This window comes from Papilio polytes, unplaced genomic scaffold (genome assembly GCF_000836215.1).
Source record: "Papilio polytes unplaced genomic scaffold, Ppol_1.0 DF824269.1, whole genome shotgun sequence".
Classification (NCBI taxonomy): domain Eukaryota; kingdom Metazoa; phylum Arthropoda; class Insecta; order Lepidoptera; family Papilionidae; genus Papilio; species Papilio polytes.
Window position 1 is genome coordinate 3,661,671 of NW_013524935.1, and position 25,482 is coordinate 3,687,152.

At 33.0% G+C, this 25,482-nt stretch overlaps 1 protein-coding gene and 1 non-coding gene across 2 annotated transcripts in view; both read right to left on the reverse strand.

The window, feature by feature from the left end:
* LOC106108523 (GAS2-like protein 1) overlaps positions 1-25,482 on the reverse strand; it is a 56,528-nt gene that overhangs the window by 12,584 nt on the left and 18,462 nt on the right. The gene's annotated exons all lie outside the window — the stretch shown is intronic.
* Positions 7,471-7,542, reverse strand: Trnag-ucc. The gene has a single exon. It is a non-coding gene; the product is annotated as a tRNA-Gly (tRNA).

Below are 25,482 nucleotides of genomic sequence, written 5' to 3' on the forward strand. Positions count from 1 at the left end.
GCCATAAAAGTTTAGAGTAAAAAAAAACGCTTTTTTACTCTAATAACGCTATTGACAATCTCATAAGAACCCTTCCTAGCTACTAAACTAGTTGTAAATCGAATTCATCTCTATTGCTAAATGCCATAAGTTGAGGTGTGTTGATATTCTTTGATATATGTGAGGCAGCCCTATTGCTATAGTAAGCTTTTCTCAGAATCCCCTATACCGTGAAGCTGTGGACATTCGAGTACGGTCACAAACACGTGTAGAATAAAAAGTTAACTCTTGATGAATTGACGTGTCGATCGTTATTGATACAAAGATTTATTACATTGAATTATTATACTAACTTACAAAGCGAAATGTTGTACTTCATGTAACGATGTTTTGTTGCCAAACAGAATTACCACAGATGTCGCTAGTTGTGGCTAATCGCTATATGTTTTATAATTTACGTTTTGAAATAAATTAATTATTGAACATTTTTATATTAATTATAGATTCTTAAAATGCTATTGTTTGTCTCGTTTTTCCTTCTTTTATTTTCTTATCTATTATGCAAAGTATATATTTTAGATAACATATTTCTATTCGACTAAAAATAAACGCATTCTTATCAAATAAATACAATTTGATCAGAAATAAGATTACATCAATTAACATTGACGCTATTAAAAATATTATTAGATATGAATATTTGTGTATATTTTAGGAACTTTTCGATTTTAATTATCAAAAAACTGTTTAAAAACCTTTCCTAAAGTATTTCGTGTGCTATACAATTGATTACAAGAAATAATATTTTAAAATAATTTAATCGCAACAGGTATTTGCCTAGTCCGTTTCTCTATATTCAAAGATGTCAGTATATTATGCAACACGCAATGTAGCGACAATTTACAAGGAACGCGTTAAAGTCTTTTATTCGCAGACCGTTTTCCTCACCATTGTAACAAGCACGTCGAACTCGCTCTGAATTTGTAACCAACTTTGAATACAAATGTAAACGAAGTCTTACATACGTATGTCATTTGTTTATGTAGTTTCGAGTTGAAACAAAACACTAAGCGAGGTTTGTTTTAGGTGATTTTCCTTTGAAAATATGTTTACAGTAAATATAGTTCATAATACTGAATTGAACATTTTGAAATTATTCAAATGTTTAAAACTTCGCTTAGCAATATTTCAACAATGCGGGTATTTAATCAAATTAGAACTAATTTGGTTAAATAACATTGTTTCACACCCCTATAATGTTTTATCGTTCATTAACCTTTTTTATAATTATTATCAGTATATTAAGGTAATTTATTCAACTGTCTTATTCGTATTCTATTCTAAACTGTATTCAGCTAATTCGTACCTTAAGGGTCTGTCCACCACTGGCTGATAGAGGCTCAGATAGCTTAAAAATATCACTGTCAAATAAGGTAACAAAAACCTATGTTTCCATCAAGTATTTTACACGTTGGATTGTTATCAGACAATTTACAATTTGGTGGGACAGGCCCTAAGTCTTTTAAGATGTTACGTTAAATAGTGAGGATGCAACAATCTGCATAATAAATATAAAAGGTGTGTTATCAAACAATAATTGTTTATTTACAAGACAGAAGTGTTGTAGTCATAACATTAGCCTATTGTATCATAGAAATCATAACTGTTTACATTAGCGCTTACAAAAAATTTTCCATCATCTTACGAGACGAAACTTCGTTTAATTTCTAATGTTACATTGTATACAGTCATCATCTTTCTTATCTTACTCTTGTAGGGTCGGCGCAGCAGGTTTTTGTCCTCCACATAACTCTATCAAAAACCTATTTTGGATTCGGTATTTTTTTTTGCCTGTCGCCAACCCTACTTGATTATTTCTTCTACCGTATACGGTATATTTGATTATAAACCGACAAAGTTATCCGACCCGGTGAACATAAATCAAAATAAATTATATTAACTCACTAGCACCCTTCTGTAAATTTGAAAAACTGTCACAAGATTGCTTTCGTATTTTGCCTTGTTATTTTACTTTTCTATGTTATTATACATATTTTACTAAGCTCGACAGCAATGCGTCGGACCTAATGTCGTTCTTTGACTTCTTTGAAGTGCAGGCGCACACTTTTGACTAAACTATTGCGTGTTGCGGGCTTAAGTAAGGAAGCAATAGTGACTTGAACATTAATTTATCGCTGAACTGTTGTGCGATTGTCGATTGTTTCGCACCCAATTCAACTGTTTAGTTGCACAATTAAAGATCGAGTAGTTTAGTCAAAGGTGTATGCCCTTTGACTAAACTACTCGATTGCTAATTTGGCATGTGCCGACAATAAAAAACATATAAATACGTCATTTTCAATTAAGTAAAGACGGTGCCTCTAAATATTTGTAATGTATTTTAAATAAAACTTCAAATTAATAAAGTGCAGTTGTTCAAATCTTGAATATTCAAAATCTTCGTTTATCAGATTTTTACCTTTATATCTATGGACATAAAGAGCTTAATGGTAAGTTTGAGTATTACAGCAGACGGCGCCAGACTCGATTAATCGATTCAATAAAACGATTATGAATTCGATTGTTGAACGAGCGAGCGATCATTAGTTCCGAATTGAATTAATTAGATCAAGGACGGCGTCCACCCACCGAATAATACGTGTAAATTAAGATACAATTTCATCTAAACGTCGTGACACACTGGTAGAAAGAACAAATTGAAAAATTAAATTAATTTATTCGGTTGTCGATCTGATTTTATTTGGCAATAAAACATTTGTTCGATGAATATGTTAATTAGATCATTTTCATTTCGTTTTAAATACATTTTCGACCTTTATTTTGATTATATTCTAATGATCTTTTGTCTTTTTAATTAAATTAGCAATAAAAAGTATCGTTAAATTCATATGACATGTTTTATTTTAATAATATAAAATAAGAGCTGTTGCCCGCAACTTCGTCCGCGTGGTATTAGAAAACATACGAACTATATAAATTACAAAAAACTACGTATCCCTCGGGAACCGGACATTTCTCGGCTTATCTCATGTGTACTCCAGACTTTGTTTTATATCTGCGCCAAATTTCAATAAGATATGTTGAACCGTTGCAGAATGATCGAGTGAACATTAAAAAACTAAATTAATGAATCCCACGGGAACCGTAACTATTCCCGGGATAAAAAGTAGCCTATGTGTTCTTCCAGACTATGCTCTAAGGCTGTGCCAAATTTCATGGAGATCCGTTCAGCCGTTTAGGCTACAAACATTAACAAACATCCATTCATCCATCTATCCATCCATCCATCCATCCATCTAAACTTTCGCATTTATAATATTAGTAAGATTACATGGAAGCACAAAGACCGATTTCTTAACTAACTTAATACTTACATAAGCAAACCCTTGTCAGAGGTTTCTCATGCTGAAATTCTTGATTCATAATACGTAATGGGAGATCCTTTGTCTTTACTTCAATAGTGCTGTGTCTCTGTGATATTTAGATTATTAATCACAATAACTTTTCTATTTTATTAAATCGCTATAAGAACAGTATTTCGTTAGCAAAAGCCAGTTTATACCGCAAAGCATATCGCGATTGTTATCGGTGAAACCAAACGGTAATGGATTCGCAACGGACCGACTCGATAATAAACGCTTAATAATGTTTATAAAAACTTCAAAGCGTAAAAAATAAGGTAACATAGGAATTTATTTTATTAAGAATGTTTTATTATTCTTAAGATTATTGGGCAAGATATTTTTAGCGTTCCCTTGTTTGTAAATAACGATTTTTTTGGCCGTTTACTAATTAAGAATAATTACCGAAATGTATTTATACCACGTCGCCTAACGCGGCCATTCTAGTTCTTTACTCTATAACTTTTGGTAGCAGTGGTCAAATAAATCAAAAATATTAAATACGAGCTGTTGCCCGCGACTTCGTACGCATGGTATTAGAAAACATACAAACTATAAAAATTACAAAAAGCTACGTATCCCTCGGGAACCGGACATTTCGCGGGGATGAACTATTTCAGGGATAAAAAGTAGCCTATGTGTTCTTCCAGACTATACTCTAAATCTGTGCCAAATTTCATGGAGATCCGTTGAGCCGTTTAGGCTACAAACGCTAACAAACATCCATCCATCCATCCATCCATCTAAACTTTTAAATTTATGATATTAGTAACAAGTAAGATAATCAAGGCATTTTGACACAATTTTAGTTTTAAACGAACTACTAAATGACTTGCTTGAAGATGTCTGATATCGCTTCCCTACAATATATGTTATCAAACGTTCCTCAATATCTATACTAATATAACTTTTTATAATGAGTAAAAAAATTGTATTTTTGTATGTATTAAAATAACTCAAAAGCAATTAGGCCGATTTTAAATCTTCTACGATTAAAAAGCTACTTTTCAGTGAGTAACATAGGTTAGCTAATTTCACGCAGACAAAATCGCGAGCAACAGCTAGTCTTTAATAATTAAACACCATTGTCATCGTAACATAATCACCTCAGTAAGACTGTCAACTGTCAACGTTCAAGTCGTCAGCATTTCACACTATACTGTCATTTTAATTGGAATCAAGACATAATCACCTCGTGCACTTGACTGTGAAGTTCGACAACCGGCTGGCAAAACCAGTAGCAAAGCGGATGGTTCAAGGTCGTGTTTCGTTCCACATTGGCGTTTTCACTTTCGACGCCAAACTGTTTCTTACGGCTGACATAACAAGCATGTAAAGATTTTGTACATTGACCACTGGATATTAACTGCACTAATGTTATATTTTGCACTCTTTTATATTACCCAATTTAATGAAATCAAAAATTAACTACATCTTTAGCATTTCCATTTGTTTGTCATCTGTTTTGACAAAAACTATCGCGTCGTGTCGACAGTGTCGGTTGTTAAGTAATCCCTCAAATAGATTTTAAAAATACACTAGAAGTTCCGCAATGACTAAAGACATTAAAGAAATGTATAGAGTAGACAGGGAACAACATTTTTACACCGGTAACTTATACGGTAATATTTCAATGTCAAATTTGACAGCCCAAAACGCTTCTTAGTATTTGGATTTGGACTATCGGACACCAGCAGTGCTTCTGAGGTTATATGAAAGTGTTTCAAGTCCTTATGCCTACTCTATGTATTTTTTATCTCTTTGGCTATGACTGACAAATTTAGATGCATTAAGAATGGAATTTCATCTACATTCCTACGTGATGTTCTAGAAGACGATTTTGGAGAGGAATTAAGATGATAAGAATCAATTGCTTGCCACTGCCGTTCCTTATCTCATCTTTTTATTAACAAAAGTGACAACTGACAGTTACCACTGATTATAAATTATTCACTTGTTTGAGGGCGCTTGAGTGCGAGCTTTGACTCCTATTGTCTTTTGTTCCAACATTTGATGAATTAACTAGAGATTGTTCTGTGTCACCCTGTATAAGATAATATCGATATTTCGTTATTAATTATTTACATTATGGTGATTTATTGGGAGTATATTTGTCAATGGTGATAAATCAATCAGTTGTTCTGGAGTTCAACGCATGCAATACAAAAATAAACGCTTTTTATAGATGATTTCGAAACTGACAACTACGTTAAATCTTAATATCATTACATTTTAATTTAAATTTGTGGTTATTATATAATCTGCTATATTATTAGTTTTGAGAATAATTATCAACCTATCTATAATACGTTTCAATAATATAATTGCAGTAGGAAGTGACAGCTACCAATTATATTAATTGAATATCCACAAATAGAGTTGTGAGTCGGAATCGGAACGCCTTATATGGGCGGAGATATCGACTAATGATCATAATAATCGATTTCAAGGCGAATGTCGAAGTTGTTGAGTGATGGGAGAGAATGCTAGATTTCTATTGGTTTGATTTATTGATACCTAAATTGCAACAGATTATTGTAAGAAATTAGAGAGTAAAAGTTGAACACGATGTGAGCATGTTATGAGCAGAGACGAATCAGTAACTAGAACTTTAGTTATGAGTGTGGTACACCGATAGAGGTAGACCTAGAAGGAGATGGATGGTTTGCGTGTAAGGTGACATGATACAAAAGGGAGTGATGACTGAGATGACGGATGATAGAGTTATCTAGCGGACGGAAAACTCACGCGCCAACCCTACGGGAGCAGGATGGAGGAGGGAAGATGATAATGCAGTTTCTTTTGTTTCTTAAACGTTCATTAACAAAAGCTACTAAATGAAATGCATACAAAAGTAAAAAGGCAATAATTACTGTCACATTAATAAATCTTGGAACGCATACTGGTAATATATCTTAAATCATTCAAGAATTCAGTAGTCAATGTTTTGTAATACGATAATGACTTTATTCATTCCATTAATCAGAATAAATTGCATTAAAACGATTCCTTCCGTTGTCCCGAAGAGGAATATCAAAGTCGTAAATCAGATCGGTAAGATTTTTTATGAGTCTGTTACCCCTGGACGAGGAAGTGCCTTGCGACTGATTGGCCTCGACTGATCCGGGGTGGCGCTGAACGAGCCTTATATAGTAATAATGGTTGCTTACACGATGGTGGCTTCATACCGAGTTTAATTGCATCTAAATTTTTCGCATTCATTACTCACACGTAGGAAACGATTTACGTGCTTCTGATGACCTTCTTGACAATGCTAAACGAGTTTACTATATTTTTATACTATAATAGGCTAACAGGAAGTAACGATTGTCAACAAGTCCTTTTTTGAAATGTACTTGTATGTGTGAAATTTTGTTCCGGTTTGAGCTACTTACATAAATAATGCACTTTACCGGAACTTGACAGAAAATTCATACTTAACTAAAGTATGTAATTTCATCTTACTAATATTATAAATGCGAAAGTTTATATGGATGTTTATTAGAGTTTGTAGTCTAAACTGCTGAACGAATCATAGGCTACTTACTTTTGTTTTTATTTTAAATTCCACGCAGAATCGCGAGCGAAAGTTAGTTTGTAATGAACTAAATTCAAACCGAATTCTTCTACGTCCAAGATCCTCCGCTATATACATTTTGATTATCTTATTTTATAATATGTACTTTCCGACGTCCTTACGGTGAAAGAAAACTGTAGTGAACAGGTCTTGGTATTTAACACACGACAGACTCTATTCGTTTATAATTATAACTCGGGTTTGATCGATGGCTGATGCAATGAAGTTATCAGAAATCGATTAACTGCTATGTACACTTTTACTTATCGATTTAAATAACGAGCATCCGATTAAAACATCGATTATGCTATCGTTAGTTAACCTGCTTGTAATCAATATTTTATCTCATATCAAAGCTATGTGCGTGTTTTTAAGAATTTTTGTTATATAAAAAACAATAATTAAATTATTCCCATGAAATTAAAATTATTAATACATATTAAAAAAATAATGATACAATATTAAAAATAATCTAAAAAAAATATCAAAATGTGCGATGGCCGGGAATCGAACCCGGATCAACTGCTTGGAAGGCAACTATGCTGACCATTACACCACCATCGCAACTTGGTAGGGGAGCGAAATGAATCTTTACTATCAGTTTTGAAATGTCAATGACCCAATATATTTCTACATAATAGTCAAGATAAAACTAGTACGCTGATTATGCAAAAACATTTATGCGATAAGTTATTCGTATTGTTTACCTATTTAATAAAATATGCGAATAAATTACTATGTTATTATACATTTTGTTTTAATGTTTTCCTTGTTTCTTACGATAAACTTTTTTTTTTACTTAGATACCAATATTTGTACCCAAGGATTGTTTTTATACATTTTGCATCATTAACATACAAATATACAATCAAATGATAGATAAATCAGCAATATTTTTGGCGTTATAAAAATATTAATATTATTTTTTTGTAATAAGTGACAACCCTAGGTTTAGTTCGTGTGGTCGCGCGGGAAGTCTGTATTGCTTTGATCGCCCGCCGCGGCCGGTGGGTCGTGATCGTGCGGATTGCGCGGATTGCGATGCCCATACATCTCGTAGTATGAGGACCGACGTTTTTTGTTGCTCGACCGAACCGAGCATACGTGAGATGAGTGTACAAGTTGTGTTTTATTTAATGTTACATAGTATTTTACAATGCGTTGAGTTATTTAACTGTGTTGTAAGGAAATTGATATGCATTTAGTACACCAGAATTGTTAAACTAAAATATCAAAAAGTGTCAAAAAAAAAAATTGTATCAAATCTAATGCATTTGAAATATATGCTTTAACTATAAACAGAAAGTCCGTCAATCTATTCTAAGCGGGACACTGCATAAAATTGTATTGCGACCCCGCGATTGTCGGTCTCTATGGCCCGGTGTCGCATGCACGATGATAACCCATGACCTGCTGTAATTGGCCGCGCCTGTTCCCACGACGGCCACATTGGCCACATGGCCACATGGCCACACGGGCCACATGACCAAGCAACCACTACAAAGCCCACATAAGTCTTATTGGCCACTTAGCATGACTGGCCACTGTCGCGATGGCTACGTTGTTTTTGCCCGGCTTTTGTTACTTGAAAACTAAAATGCTTGTTAGCTAAGACTTGGCTTAATCTTTTTGTCATAACGCCGCCATGGCGTTGCTGTATTTGGTACGTGAACTTACTTTCTAAGACACGGTTGTCTGGAGATCGCCTTTGTTTTGAGATTTTCAGGTCAAAGGTCAGGTATTAATCAGGGTTTCGCCAAATGTAATACAAAAATCGATATCCCATTTGATAAAATGGTGTAATTAGTAAATATAAGTGTAACTTTTGGAAATACTTTGCAAGTACTGGGCAGTTTTTCTATTTAATAGATTATTCGATAACAAATAGATTATTTTAATATTGACTTTATAGGAATGGTTATAAATTAATTGTTAAAATTAAGAGACAATTTCTATACGACATATTTCTCCATCATTATTTTGTAACTTAAAGGTAGGTGTTAATTTATTATTAGTTTCTAATAGAAGTGACAAATATCCTGTCTCGACCGGCAAACGGATTTATTGTGCCGTTAAGAATGCTTATAATTGTTTTGAAACACTCTGTAGCCAGGATATTGCTGTGTGAGGTTACGAAATAATAGCTTAGAATTAAGTGTCATTTTATTTGTCCGTTATTGCGTATACAGGATGTACGGAAACAATTCTGTTGAGCAACTATGCATGTATGGTAGTGTTATCCTTACCGGCACATATGATGTAGTCGTTCAATGACATCGTTGTCTCAATTACTTCAAACAAAAATGAAACGGACAGCAATATGTTTTTATGTGTTTATGAGTGGAATCCTTAATTGCAAGGAACCTACAGTTAAAAGTAAGAGTTAAATATCTCGAAAATCATAGAAAAAATTTAATACGTACGAAAATAAAATTTTTATTCAAGTGATATTTGCACCTCTTTCGTAATATTAGGGTTGTCAGTATTTGTACCTGTCTGGATACAAGCATGCCTCAATAACTCAATAAGCTTACAACAATTAATAATAGAAATGAAGGCATTTAGCAATAGGATGGGTAATAGGGCTGCCACACAGTAAATAAATCTCACTCTGTTATTAATTCAAGATATTGTGTTTACTGATGAATGGAGAAACAATTGAACTAAAAGTGAATTTCCACTGCTATCTTATCCATCAATATTACTATCTCATATGTTTTACACAATTACAAGTGGAAACTAACGGTTAACGAACGCTAATGCTAGTCTAGTTCGCAACTAGTTTGTAATGGTACAATTTTATGAATGAACCGGGTAATTTGGAGACAAGTACCGGCGACACTTGTCCAACCCACGGCGACATAAGTATTTGAGAGTTTGCGAAACATTCGCCAGGCCCACGCCTAAAATTGGACTACATTTGGGATTGTCACAGGTAAAATGTGAACAGGTGTTATTAGTAATTTGCTTAGGCAAAAAATAATAATAGGAAAACAGCATATATCGATTATAATTCTAATTTTCTGTGCAGGCAATAAACAATCTTATTGGTGGTTACAAATTGACTAAACGATATTTCATTTGAATGGATTAGTTCAAAGCAATTTTCGAGTCGAGTCTAGGCAAATTATGGGTATGCTGCGTTCACGATTTGTCGGTAACAGTAACTTTGGTTAATTATGAGTCGATTAAATACCGTGTAATGTATACCACTGTTAGGCAAGTAATTTGCATCTATTGAGAAATTCGTTTAATAATAATTTGTCAAATGTCTGTTTGTGTGTAATTATTCGATAAGCTTTGGTAATTTGATAACTGGATATTGTATTTAGGTGTGGTTTTTTTAAAATCAACTATAATTATAATATTACCGTGACATGAGTCGAAAAATCTAACGGCCGAATATTAAATCTTAAATACTTCGCTTCGTAAACGCAGTTAAACTAACAAACGTAGAGATTTCAATGGAGTTTAGAGTTTAAAAGTGGAATTATTATTTAAGACGCTGTTACATATTTAAATTTCGTTTCAGTATTCGGCCGATAGTATGCAATAGTGCGCTATGTCGCAAAATAATTTCCTTTAATCGTTTTGTTCCAGCCTAGCTAGCAAGAGGTCAAGGCATACATTAGAGACGGCTTAGGTGCAGTTAAGAGGTTTAATTAAGAAATAAATACAAATAACAAGAATTAAAGAAATAAAAAAGCAAAGAAGCCAAGAACTAGCATTTCGAATAATCGATTCCTTTAATTCAATTTACAATGAGAGATAAAAATAGAACCAATATCATTTGATACCGTTATTAATAGAAACGAGAAAGAAAGATAACACGTATGTAGATGTTATAGATTTTGGTTAAAGGGCCGCGTGGGAGGTAACAGTTAACTTGAAAGCTACCGATCTAGTGCGACAAACTTATCTGGCCCGTTGGAAAAAAGTACAACAGCTCTTTAGATCCTCCAAAATTGTTAAACCTCTTGTCGTCCTATTGTTGCCGTGTCTGGTTGTGTTTTAAATCTTTTGTTCTTAACAAGAACCTCATTTTCTGGGAATTTAATAACAATAATATCGCCACTCTCAAACAGGCCAGATAAGTTAGTGTGACTATATTTTATGTATTTGAACTCTTCAGTCTATTATGGAAGCCAGTTATGTGAGAAATCTACATTTTAGGTGTGTGTTAATATAACCTTTTTCGTTAAACTACTTTTGTTGTTGAATATGGATGCAGGGAAATAAACAAGTTAATTTTAAAGTGGTAACCGTTATATGTAAACATGTTTTTGTTAGAAACAATCTAATGAAAACAGACATGCCATTAACCGAAAAGACAGTTATTTTAACTCATTTCTATTGTTTGTAACTAAATAGTATATTTGATCTATTACAAAACAAAAACATATACGAAAGTGAGTTAAAAGTAGGACTAAGTATTCGTATATTTACTGAAAACGCATAAATTTTATATTGTATTTATTTTAAAAACGGGAAGTGGAAACATCCTTTAAATAAAAAAAATGATATGCCTCAGTGTTTATTTTACAAACTGCGAAAGCTTTTAAACGAAAATATCACATTTAGCATGAAGCCACCTGCTCAAAGGCAGGAAACACTCAACAGGTGGTTGACTACGAGACGAGAATGAATAACGAATTAACCTTTTTTAACTTAAAATTCGAATTAAGCATTTGGCGAAAAAACGATGGACATCGCTAACTTAGATGCGTCGATACTGTTGTTCGAAATTCAAACTTTGAATATGTTTAATACAGGATGTTCAAAAAAACGCGTTCAACGGAGTATTACCTACTAATTCCTTAGAGCGCGCGCCCATCTTTGACTAAACTATCGCACAATTGTTTAGTCTCGCGTTAATTCCTTTCAGCTCATATGGAGGTGCGCACACTACTCGATTTTTAATTGTGCAACTGAACAGTTGAATTGGCTGCGAATCGGCAATCGTCCAACAATTGTGCAATAATATAGATCTTAGTCGAACATATAAGTATTTTCATTCTCTAGCCTAAACAGCGCGATCAATTTTTATAAGTTATGATAGCAGTACCATAACATGTTTATTTTCAATTCTCGAAAAAAAAACTAGCTAGTAACTCAATCAATTCTATGTTAACAACGAAGAAAATAAATACTGTAAACGTTACCTTTGCACAACGGGCACAGCTAAGGTCAGATCGAGACAATCGACCGATTAATTATTGCCAAATACAACGTGTTTACACACAGAAAACAGTCTGAGTCATGACGATTATTCACACAAGAGCGGAAACATACGCTAGACGAATTACGCGAAGCCGAATTCGGTAACGAATTAACTTAATGTTTTTATTACGTTGGATACTAACAGAACTTGTAGTTTATTATCTATACTTATATTATAAAAATGTATGAATTGATTATTTGTTTTCATTGAATAGGCTAAAATACTGAGCCGACTAACTTGATTTTTCAATAATTCTTTCCCAATTAAAAAGGTACACTTATCAGTGAGTAACATAGGATATGAAGGGTCTAGATAAGACAGAGAAGATGAGACAGATTCATTGCCACCAAGACAAAGGTGAGACGGACCTCTAGTTAATAGGTTGAGAGTACTTCACAGATGAAACTTTCGAAGAAAGAGGACATTGAATCTCAGTTATAGATTCAAATCATGTAACTATAAAAAGCTAGCAGATAAACTTAAGTTATCGAAAACAGACCTTTTAGTCATTTAAAAAAATCATTCATTCATGCATCATCAAAAAATCTCTCATTTATATTTTATACTAGCTGTTCCCATGCGACTTCATCCGCATAGAATTATAAAAAATTCATTTTACTGTTCACATTCGTCAAATTATCAATTGCAAATGTCAAAATGACATGACATGACAAAACTTGGTAATCTTGCTTTCTTGATGTTGGCAGCAACTTATGGTCTCTTTCCCACATTAGGGTTTTTATCCAAAATATTTAACCCCTAAGTTTAATGGCGTGAAAATATATAGCCTAAAGCCTGACATAGTGTAGGGTGTAGGGATTTTTATTAAAAAAGAAATTATTCAAAAATATGCTGTAATTGTTCACATCTTAGGCAGCAAAGAAATGTGTGTTTACGCTTTATTATAATAGTATAGATTTTTAAAGGTATATGAAAACCCGGTTAAGTTACATCAGAAAATCGATAATCATAACTACTCTATAATTTATGTAACCCTACAATCGACAAGCTAGTTACTATGAACACAGGTTAATGACTTGTTGTCACGATATATGTCAATAATGGAAAAACCCTCATAAGCCTTTGTTTCCTTTACGAGCCCGCCCTAAACAAGCCTTAAAACTACAAAGGCATTCTTGATATATCGTGAAATATTTTTGTACTATTAGATATTGCGGTATCGGTTAGGTATGAAACTTTTATTAAGCGATTTCTGATATCGATTTTTAAAGGATTTAAAAAAATGATTTTAATGTTTTTCTTAAATCATGGATTAGCTTTTGAATTCACAAATGTGCTGCACTTTCCAAACGTTAAGTTCCTGAAGTTTAAGGATCCCTTAAGCATCATTTAGGGGCTTCTAGTGAAAATTTCGTTTTCACCAACGTGTGCGGTACTAAGTATAGTTTTGTTAAAGATTTAGATAAAAAAAGTCTAAGAATCCTTTAGGATCTGTTTGGTAGAAACTGGTATTAGAATCCTTTAATGGACACCAAAGGTGTTGCTTACTGTTATTACTTACGGATGCCAATAACGAATGTAAAAGTATTACATACCTGTAACAAAAAAATACAGATTAATATATATGTAGATCTTTCGTAGGTTGAGACAACATATTTCAATCATTCGTAAAAATTACACTGAAAAGTATATTTATTTTTTCTATAAATATCCAAACATAAGCATAAAAGTTCAAAAAATAAAACTCTTGTTGTTGGAGAGTCGAAAATGTAATAAAAACAGCACCCGTGACAATTTTATCGAACCTAAAACAAACAACCTAATATGTATTCTTAAGTGAAAACGATGAAAGATATGTAATATCAGTAAAAACAAAACAAGGACGTAAGCTCTATTAAGGTATCTGAACATCGCAACATTGTAATTCTGTAACTATAGAACTCTACGAATCTAAAATGGATAGATCGAAATTAGCAGTTTGCGGTTTGTCGCTCGCACTCACATAAGGTACATTAACCTACCTCACTATCTGATATTGGATTGATTTCATATAATTCGTTCAACGGTTAATTTTGGTCGTAATTTATCTTTAAATTGCACTCAAAACACTGTTATTCGTAGTTCCCTCTGTTATACACGTGGTTAAACAAATTGTTTAACCATAAGTTACCATTTTGATTATTAAAGGTTTGCTTTGACGAACCTAAATTGGCTAGAATAAATGCTAGGTACAGTTGAGTAAATCAACGGTGTTTCACTTACAACGTAACAAAAAATCAATTTTGTAGCAGTGAGTTGCACAAACGTCAAGATAATAATAAATAATCCGCTTAGCAAACAAACCTATGACACTTTAAAAAGCGGTGTCCTATTGGTTATTGATCCTCGTCGTCTCAATGCAACATTCAAACGACGATAACTTTTATACCGCCAAATTCCATAACTGTACATTAACATTCTATGCTTAGATTAAATGTTTGTTTCGAGTTTTAACATTCTTTAGGATTTATTTGTAGGATTTATCAACGACCTCATCTAAAATGATGATAAATAAGTTATGCAACTAAAATCTTTAGGGGTATTATTAAAGAGAGATTGCCCCGAAGCTAAATTAACGAAAGTAAAAATATTTCCCATGACTTTCTAACAGAAAACTTGACTCATAAACTAAGTTATGACGTTAGAAATAGAGCCCGGATGAAAGTGACGACACATTTCGATATTAATTCGCTAAATGACGATACATCGCCGATTATTCGATACGAATGAATCGATTCAGTGTAATCGATTATCGTTACGATCTATTCGGCATTGAACGGCGCTTCGGGCGACGATGTAAGAAAGTATGGTCGTTAACGCATAATTATTTATTACAGATGAATGGAATGGAAGTGTTCGTTTGTGGTCGCTGGATCTCATTTCAATATCTTTACCGATTTATTACCGCAAGCCGATGCATTAATATCTCAAATTCTTAGCAACATTTATTAGAATTGATCCAATGTTGGTAATAAAAATATGGCCGAAATAGAATGGTAGCTTTTTATGCGATATCAGAGCAATCACTAGAGTAATTTTGCAACAAAATAGTCGCTTTTAAGATTAAAAATGTTGATGCGGTTATGAGAACTTAATTGAATGGCTCTCAAGTGTAATATAAAGATGTCATGTGAAATTTAACAATGAACGAGAACCTGAGGCGAGTTACATTTAACGTCTCTGTATTTATGTAACGTTTTCATCTTAGAGTCGGATATTAGATTTTAGATAACATAGTATTATATCGTTGATTTACTTTTATAACTTAACGTAACGTAAAATGTAAAGTTAACGTTATCAAAAATTTATCAATTGGCTTCTTACAAAGACTTCGTAACGAACCAATTATAAAGCTGTCCTTTTTCGTCTCTTTAAGTATGCTTTGAATCTTTATCTTTTCAGTCCTCTAACTCCCGAGGAATTGATTGCCAAAGAGCAATAAGAGACTTCTTAGTGATCGTTAACAAAAAATCTTTTAATCGAGTCAATAAATTCAGGAAAGTAATCAATGTTGCCAACCTTGAAGTACCTGAGGTTCAAACTAAGTGATGTAACTCATTACATCAGTGCGAGTCGAACCGCGGTCAAGGTCGGACGTCTATCAGACCCTTCAGCTTCGATACTTCGTAAGATTGATGGACCCGTGTCGACAGCACGCGCCAGCCCACGAAATATTACTACCGCTAGTGATTGATGCCTCGTTGCTAATATCATGTATCTGATGACGTGACAGTTCCTTGTAGCCATCAATTGTTTGATGAAGTTTTTAAATTAAGTTTTTTTTTTTAATAAAGTCCATGCATGTCATACGATAGACGGTAAATCATTACTAATAGATGTCATATGATTTGTTGGCTTTTAAGTCCCTGAAGATCAATTAGAATCAAATTTAAAAAGGATATAGAAATTCAAATAATTTAAAATGGAATTTCTTAGAAGTCCGAAAGGCAGGTAAAATCAACCCTACATCACATATTAGTGAATTATTTCTTTAAGAAATAATTGTAGAAATAACCTTTTTACAAGGACAAGGAATTCCCTAAATCTAAAACAACAATACAAATTACAGCATAGAATGCAAACAAGGTTAAAACAACGCAATTATTAAGAAATGATGTCAAGACGTTTTAGCTTTAGTACATAATTGCTTTGGACAACATTTAGACAAATGACTGTACATTAAAGGCCGAATAAAAACAAAAGGGAATTTTGAACATCCTGTAGCGGCCCTTTTATAAGGCAATTAGTCTGTTAGTTAAGAAGCTCAATTTAGTAAATTCTTTATTGTTAGCTATCTCAGACTAGCTAAGAGACGTTGGGTCCTTTACTGTTCATTTGGAAAACAAGCAACCCTTAGTGTCCAATTATTGTCTTTGAGTCAGTGTAGCAAATAGTTAAAGATATTGCAACGCGAAAACCGTTACCAGGATTAGTAAAACGACAACGTTACGCGTAAGCCCGTAGGAGTAATTGGGAATTCCTGTCGCGTGACATCGTAGAACAATTTGTGTCAGTCACAGAAAGGAATAAATTATTCAGGACATGAATGAAATTGATTTACGGACGACGTTACTTCCCTTACATATTGCGAGTATATATCATTCGTAACAAGAATTTAACTAATTAATTGCACGTATTTTTAAAGTTTGCTGAACTGTTGAAGCATTCTCTCCTAATGTGCATTATTTTTAGGGACTATCCCACCAAATTGTAAATTGTCTGATAACAATCCAACGTGTAAAATGTGTGATGGAAAAATCGGATTTTGTTTCCTTATCTGACAGTGACGTCATTTTAAAGCTATTTGTGACTCTATCAGCCAGTGATATTTTATTTCTGTCTAGCGTTTTTTTTAATTGATGAAATTAAATAAAAAATCGATCCTATTAGAGGTGAAGGAATTCATTGTTAACTACATTTTTTATACTTTTTACAGTCTGTTTGTTCCAATTAAACTCTCCATTGATTGCGTTAGCCGTATTTCTTGGTTGTTTAATAACATTACAGCAAACAATATAAGTGTTGCAAGTTTTATAATTTAAAATTCTTTTCCAAGGCAACTTTCAAAAACTTCGTATTCTTTAGTGATTTCGATTCCTTTGACTGATAATTGTAATATGAATGTAAATTAAAAATAAGAGAAAATTGTGGGAATTTATGAAACAATGCCAGTAAATTAGTGTTACAATACAACTTGTCGGAGTTTTGCGGTATTATTAACAATTATTAGATTCGATCTTTTAAAAATGACTTCGTTAGGCATTTTGTTCCTTGAGAATTTTTTGCTAACATCTTCAATTAAGTAATTTCTCTTAGTAGGTACTTACAAATAGTGTGAGAATTCAGAGATCAAATGTGCATTGTCTTTATGCTTAAAAACAACTACTCAAAACTTTTATCATCTCGCCTGCCTTATCCTACTCCCGTTGGGTCGGCGCGCCGGGTTTTCGTCCTCCAAAGCACTCTATCATCCGTCATCTCAGTCATCACTCCCTTCTTTATCATGTCACCTTTCACGCAATACATCTATCTCTTTCTACGTCTACCTCTACCGATGTACCCCTCCACATTCATAACTAACATCCGTCTTGTTACATGCGATTCATCCCTTCTCATAACATGCCCATACCACTCTAACCTTTTACACCCTATTTTCTCAACCACTGGGGCTACTCTCAAACTTCCTCTAATACTGCTTAAAACTTTAAAGAATAAAAATGTTTGTGAATTTTTAATTGCAATTCAGTCCCGTTTTGAATAACCACATCTCTAGTGCTTCTAATCTTCAAAGACCACTTACCATCAAGTGAAAACCGTATTCGTTGCTTATTAAAAAATAACAAACATATTTAATCGAACGTTTCAATCATGCGAGCCGTCGGACACGTCTTTGATGGTTACTTTATCAGACAAGTGTTTGGACAAGGTTTTTTATATCGATCGCATTAGTTTGAAGCGCATGACGAGCCAAAACGAGTTGCGACAATTAAGCTTACTTTCGAATTGTAGAGCAATATAAAGAAAGTGTTTACAGCTAGTATAATGCGATCCAAACTTGATGACCGCTCGCCTTATGTAATAAGAAACGCTTCATCATCATAAATGTAAACATCCGGAGGATAAAACTGTATGTGTCGCTTGCATTGGCGTTGATCGTAAACTCGTTAAGAGCAATAAGCATATTTTTGACAGATATTGTCGTCCCTTAAAGTCGGAAACGACAGAAATAACATGTGTTAATAAAAGTATAAATGCATTCAAAATCCACAGCACGCGGGAGCAAGCACTCTTAGGAACGTTTTCTATCTACATGTACTTCTCACTAGGCACCAACTTTGGAAGTCAGGTATGACCGCTCGCAGCTAACCACGAGCGTCTAAAAAGTTTGAATCGTATAATACTAGTATAAAACTTCATACGGATATGCCGGGGGCGTAGAACATTTCTATACCCTTGTACAGGTTATCGGGTATTGTTTGCTCACAATGGCCAGCCCGTGCTTTCTTCACCCGATTTGGAGGTAAATTTCTGCAATTCTCGATGCTTAATGGTTTTTGCTCGATCTATTCTTTCGCCCGTATCGATACGATTGTTGACGAGTAAATTTTTTCAGTTATCTCATTTCGAATCTTACTTGTACAATATTGTTATATTGCTTGATGAATAAATTCGAAAACTGAATTTATATACTAACTTTCGCCGGACTCTGTCCTCGTGGAAATAAAAAAAGAAAGCCTATGTACTTCCATACTATCCTCTTCAACTATGCCAATTTTATCGACATCCGTTCAGCAGTTTAGAGTACAAACTCTAACATACCATCCATCTAAACTTTCCCAGTATAATAAATAAGATTTCCTTAACTATAATTCTCATGTGATTAAAATACTGTCCATAAATAATAATTCCTTTTTTTTATAATAAAATCGTGACAATAAGAGTAGTAAATCAGTGTTAATTGACTATAACGAATTGGACATTGGACTCATATAGCCATACGTTTCCGTAAACATGAGTCACTGTTTTAATACATTAAAATATGTTATATCATATTAACGACTAGATTATAACAATACATAAGGTAATATATACATACAAGTTATACTAACTAAAAGTAAGTCTACAACTTACAAGTTACAACACCAGCTCATTATACGTCCCCACTAAGGGGCTCGGAGCCTACCCTAATACGGGGTGACTAGGCCATAGTCAACCACGCTGGCCAATGCGGGTTGGTTGACTTCACACATATATTTGAATTTCTTCGCCGATATGTGCAGGTTGCATCACGATGTTTTCCTTCATCGTAAGAACGTCGGGTTAATTATGTACATATGAAAATTCGAAAAATCGAAAATCACATTGGTACATGGCGGGATTCGAACCCAAGACCTGTAGATTACAAGTCAAGTGTTCAAACCACTGAGCCACCGATGCTCAAATAATAAATATAATAATAAAAATAAATAACAAAAAAAAACTTACAAGTAATTTGTTTGTATTATTAATGTATTTAATTATATACTATTCCGTGACTGATAACACATGATTAGAAAGTTAAATTTAATGTCCTTCAAACGCCCTCTGTCGCGTAAGTTGCAAAAAAAGCTAATACAAAATATTGTACATCCTAACAATCTAAACACAAGCGTAAGTATACTTTAGTATCAGAATGTGGACACTAGAAATCATTCCATAGGTACGACCTAGCTTAGATCATCGGTTGATGACGGAATCTTTCCCCTCGTATCCTTCATATGTCCCCTATATTCCGGGCTACATTGCATCATAGTTTTATAGCTCATTAAAAATGTTGATCACTGCAAAACTTCGCCAAAACATAAGACAAGCGTCAAACACTAACCATACTTGACAGAACGTAAATGGTCTTATGACGTGCGCCATTAAATACTTAGCTTAATATAATCCGCTATAAAATATCGTTAATTAATTATTCATTGTTAAGTAGATATTGGTAACAGTAATTGTTACATTATACATGCACAAAGTCAAAGTCAATACTGCTGAGTTGATCAAGTTTCAATCTTACTATCTACTTTATCATTAGCTGTTGCTCGCTTCGTCCCCGTAAAACTGAAAAAGTAAAAAAGCCTATATTTCTCACTGATAAATTACCTTTTTAATAGTGAAAGAATTTTGAAAATCGGCCCATTAGTTTTTAAGTTATTTCAATTCATACAAAAATCTTTCCTTTTTATAACATTGTCTACTGATTCATTAGTCGGACTAAGTTTTGACGGAGTAAAACTGAAGTCAAGTAGTTTGGAAACGCATTAGTTGAAGTTATGAAACCAATAACACTAACGAATGGTTAAAAGTAGCTAGGATACCAGCCATAAGTCGTAGATATTGTTTCTAACTAATGAGGTCTTCCTCTAATCTTGCTTCATCGGTCATCCGGCGTAGATACAGGATGTGTTTTCCGTGTGCATTAATATAGTAACAAGTTGTGAACATACTGTGATAATTTTTAGACAAGTTTTAAAATAGCAACACGCCGACGTACGTTTCATAATTGCCAGTCTACGTTTTACTTTTTAACTTAAATAATTTTATTTGTAAATTTTGAATATATGATAATATCTGCAAAAATGTCTTTTTTTTGTCACAAAAACGTTTGTTAATAATATGTCAATAATGGTAATAAGTTATGTCAATATTTCTTGATCTATGGCACCTCTCACAAATCAATGACATGTCTGTTTATTTATATTTCTTGATCTATGACCGCACTCACGTCGCCGGCACATCCTGTTTGCATTCGCTGATGCCTCTTGTCCAGTTAACCTAGACCCTCGCACGTCAATTATTGCTTGAACTTGTCAAATTTGCAACCGGTCATTTTATACCAGGTATAGTTTAGAAGGGAACCGTTTGTTACTGCGATAGACTTGGTGTTGTAATTTGGCCTTTATTGTCGTTGCTTAAAATTTAAAATGTATTGTTACAATAATACAATTTTATTAAATGAATTAGGTAGCAATTTCCATCTTCGGCAACTATGTCGATTTAATCTTAAGTAAATACAATATTTGCAGGCCATAAATAAAACAGTAAACAAATAAATATTAAGTAATATTTTCTTAATAAATAAATCATCATTAAAATGGCAACAATATAGGTCTCGGACAACCTCTGACAATAAATAGAATCCTCATCGATACATCGAATCGATAAACATAATTAATCGATTCACCCACTTAATAATCGATAAAAAAACACTCATACTTTTATTAAAGTGACATAAAATATGACACTGTCGTTATATAAACTGTAAAAAGAATTTAATGACGAATAATAATTCAACGTGATATGTAGCAAAGACCTTGCAACTACGTAAAAGTCTCTCTCGCCTCCATCCTCCTTAATTACAATTATCAACCCTAAAAGTAGTACTATAAGGTCGTAATCGCAAAATAAAAAATTCTACCAGGCAATAATTGACAATTTTATAAGGCGCAGTTACGCATCTCGGGTTCAATATACATGAGCCCGAATTATACAGAGATCTCTTTTGATTTATAGTATTTTTATATTCACCTTAACAAGAATTGTTTTGGCTTTAATCATATGACGTGTTTAATTATAGCGCCAATGATTTGAATAGCTGCAGTTGCCTTCGCTTTTTTATTTTGTATTTCGTCTCTGTGAAAATAATAACATAATTCTCATTTAATTAACCAGAAATTTCTTATTTATTGAGCACGACAATATAATGATATTTATTACTTAGTGCTGGCGATGCAATAAACCTTTTTGTGTTTTTACTTTTAATACTTTTTTAAAATACGAATTTATATTTTTTTAATTCTTTTTGTAAATAATTGGAGTCTTCAATAAGATGTCACAACGCAAGGCTGAATTGTACATAATTCTCAATTTGTATATTTTTATTAAAAGTTGTTAGTTTTGGTTATTTTCTTCTTATTTATTCGCGCGTTCCTCCTTGTTCAAGCTCGTCTCTTTCACTTAGTTTAAACCGTACTTTATTTTCGAAAAAACATCGCATAAAAATTTAGTTGATTACTTACTCTTTGATGTATCTCATTTGATTCTACTTCTTACATTAAAGTGGTAAATCTTTTAAGAGAAGCTTAAACTTTATGCAAATCTTAAGCAGTATCGAAATTTAAAACGTGCTTAAACATGTGAACTTGAGATTATTTTTACAAATTGTATAAAAGTCGATAAATCGCACCTCACGGTCATAATCCTCGATCAAGCATCAATCATCGTCTACGTTCCGCTCATGCCTTTTATATAATATACGTAATTTAACGGTAATAAACATGTCTTATTGCCACGGAAACGAAAAGGTTTTCATAGTACGAAAAAGTTTAAAGGACAGTCAGTTGAGGTCAAAGTCGATTGAGAATTTGCAGGAAATGAACAGATCAAAATTTTAAATATGAATTAAGCTTTTTTTAATAATTATTCAAGCATAACTGGATAACAAAATATAAAATGTTATTTAATATTACAGATTAAAACAATCTAATACTTAAATTACCAGTTTAGAGGTTAACTCTAACCTAAACCTAATATCAGCGCTAGCTTTCGACCGCGACTTCTTCCGCGTGGAATTAATAAAAAACAAAAGTGACTATCCTCTACATCTATGCCAAATTTCATCGAAATCCGTTCTGCCGTTTAGACTACAAACTCTAACAAACATCCATCTATACTTTCGCATTTATAATATTAGTATTAAGAATGATTGTTTAATCTCTAACAAATATACTCAAGGGATCTAAAAATTGAAAAGCAGACAACTCCATTAACATTCATAAATACGGAGACTTTTTTTCGATGCACCCGCATCTATGGACGCTCAGGATGACAATGAGCTTTGACAATGACAGATGTGTTCCCTCGCACGCTTAATAATAACCATTAAAGGCGCGAAAAACTGCACCGGTGCCGCCATTACGAGTGCCATAATGTCAAAAATAGCGCATTCACAGGTTGGGTTTAAGTTGGTTAAGGGCATTACGCAGATATGCCACTGAAGTCTGTACTTGTGAAACTTTATTTATTTTTTTTATTTATTTATTAAGATAAACCAACAGGACAAAATTATAACACATACATTTTTACACAATACAATAAGTAACATGCAGATAATTTGTCCTAATTATAGGTTTACACGACATACATAGAAAAATAACAACAACAACAACAGTAACAACAGTAGACAGTATATGTTTTTATCTTTTTTTTTTTTATTTATTTTGTTGAACCCAAAAACAACAAACAACTAACAAACTTTAAGTAGAAAATTTAAATAACGAATATTAAAAAGTGAGTAACTGACAGAGGAAGGATACTAATAGTAAGGCATATGATTCTTTGCAATCGGTAAAGCGGTTTATGTACACTAGCTGTTGCTCGCGACTTCGCCCGCTTGAATAAGAGATAGTTGAAAAACATAGTGTTACTGATAACGTCGCTTTTTAATGTTGACATAATTTTAAAAATTTACCCAGTAGTTTTTGAGTTATTTTAATACATAAAAAATACAAATCTCCCTCTTTAGAATATTAATAGAGAAGTATAGATGAGGTACAAAGGGTTTGCGACAAAAACTCTCTTGAATGAATCAGGTAAAAATAGAAACCGTCAAAAGACAGACAAAATGTAGATAATTAGTTGCAATAAAAGTACAGTTATAGACAATCTATTTTATAATAGCCTCAAGGTAATTTATTTTAACTAATAAAAAATAACAATATCAAAGCCTTGTCATTTTGAACACTACTGTCTGGAACAGATTTATGAATCATATTGTCACAGCATTCAAAGAGATCTTCGAGCGAGTTTCACAGTTGACAGATGTCAAAGAAGCAAAAAATTGTCGCTTGCCAAAAAGAATTACCATAAAATGGTACGTGTAGGCCTAATTATTTCCTGAATTATTTGATTGATTGAGTGACATTTAAAGAACATACAAATCATTCACAGGTCGAGGTTTGCGATTAATTTTATCTCAAACGTTAATTAATAAACACGGAATAATCTGAAATTCGCTAATATGGAAATATTTGGCATTTTTACGAAAAGTTCCGGTACGAAAATTACCAACGAAATGTCAGTTATCGTGTTAAAAATTGGCCAATTCTCAGTAAATTACATTTTACGATTAAAATATTAATTAACAATAATTTTACTGAATCTTGCCTTAACCTTTATTCTCTTGTTCTTGAGTCCTTTTGTAGGCAATTTTAGCAGATACCTTAAATGGTATGTTCATATCCTTGGTCACTTACGTGGAATAAATGTAATAAGCTTGTAAAATAGCTTATATTATGATTGTTAGTTTTAATAAATTAATTACGGACGAAATTCACTTATGTATTGTTTTATGGAAGACGTGTCGACAATTGGTACGTTTACCCTCTTGTTTAGAACCCATGTCAGCTTTATCATTGAATAATCAGATTTGACATTAGATTTAGGATAGGATTGGCAAAACATTTTTATCGATATCTTAAAAAGTAACCGTAAAATGGTGTCCTATAATGAAAAATTCTAAATACAAAAACGATAACAAGAAACGACCTGTTTACTAAAGTGTATTTATAGAGACCGATAAGGAGGTTAGGACTCGAGTGTATCCAATCAATATGAGAAATAACCAATAATCAACAAACGCTAATCGACGTCCGATAAAATACCAACGTAACGAACATAAATTCACTTCGATCACTAGCCGCATAGCAAAATAAACGTAGAACTGCCATAACTTTGTATACTAATAGTGTCATCTCTTTCATTCGTTTTAACAAAATAGGGACCACAGTATATGTACAGCAAATTCTACGGTTACGTTGAAATCGATCTGCATAAAATCATTCGCCAATACAATTGATAAAAAACAATACAATGCAATACGTGATTTGTTAATAGAATAAGTTATATGACGATCATACATAATATGGGATTCCACTGTTGTAAAAGAATATATTGTCATTGCTCCATTCTGATTGAATTAAGATATAAATAGGATTATGTGACTTTGCCTGTGACACTACAATATTCAGTGTATTCAAAATAATAGTCATAACTATGAGTGTGTAGCACTAACGGTGTACTCCCCGTACACCGTTAGAGATAAGCCTATAAAGATTCATTTTTTTAATTTCAAATTTATTTAATAAAAAAAAAAACATATAGACGAATTGAGTACCTCCTTCTTTTGGGTAGTCGGTCAAAAAATATAGCATCTTCAGAGAATAGAACGAAAGATAGATAGACAAGGAGGA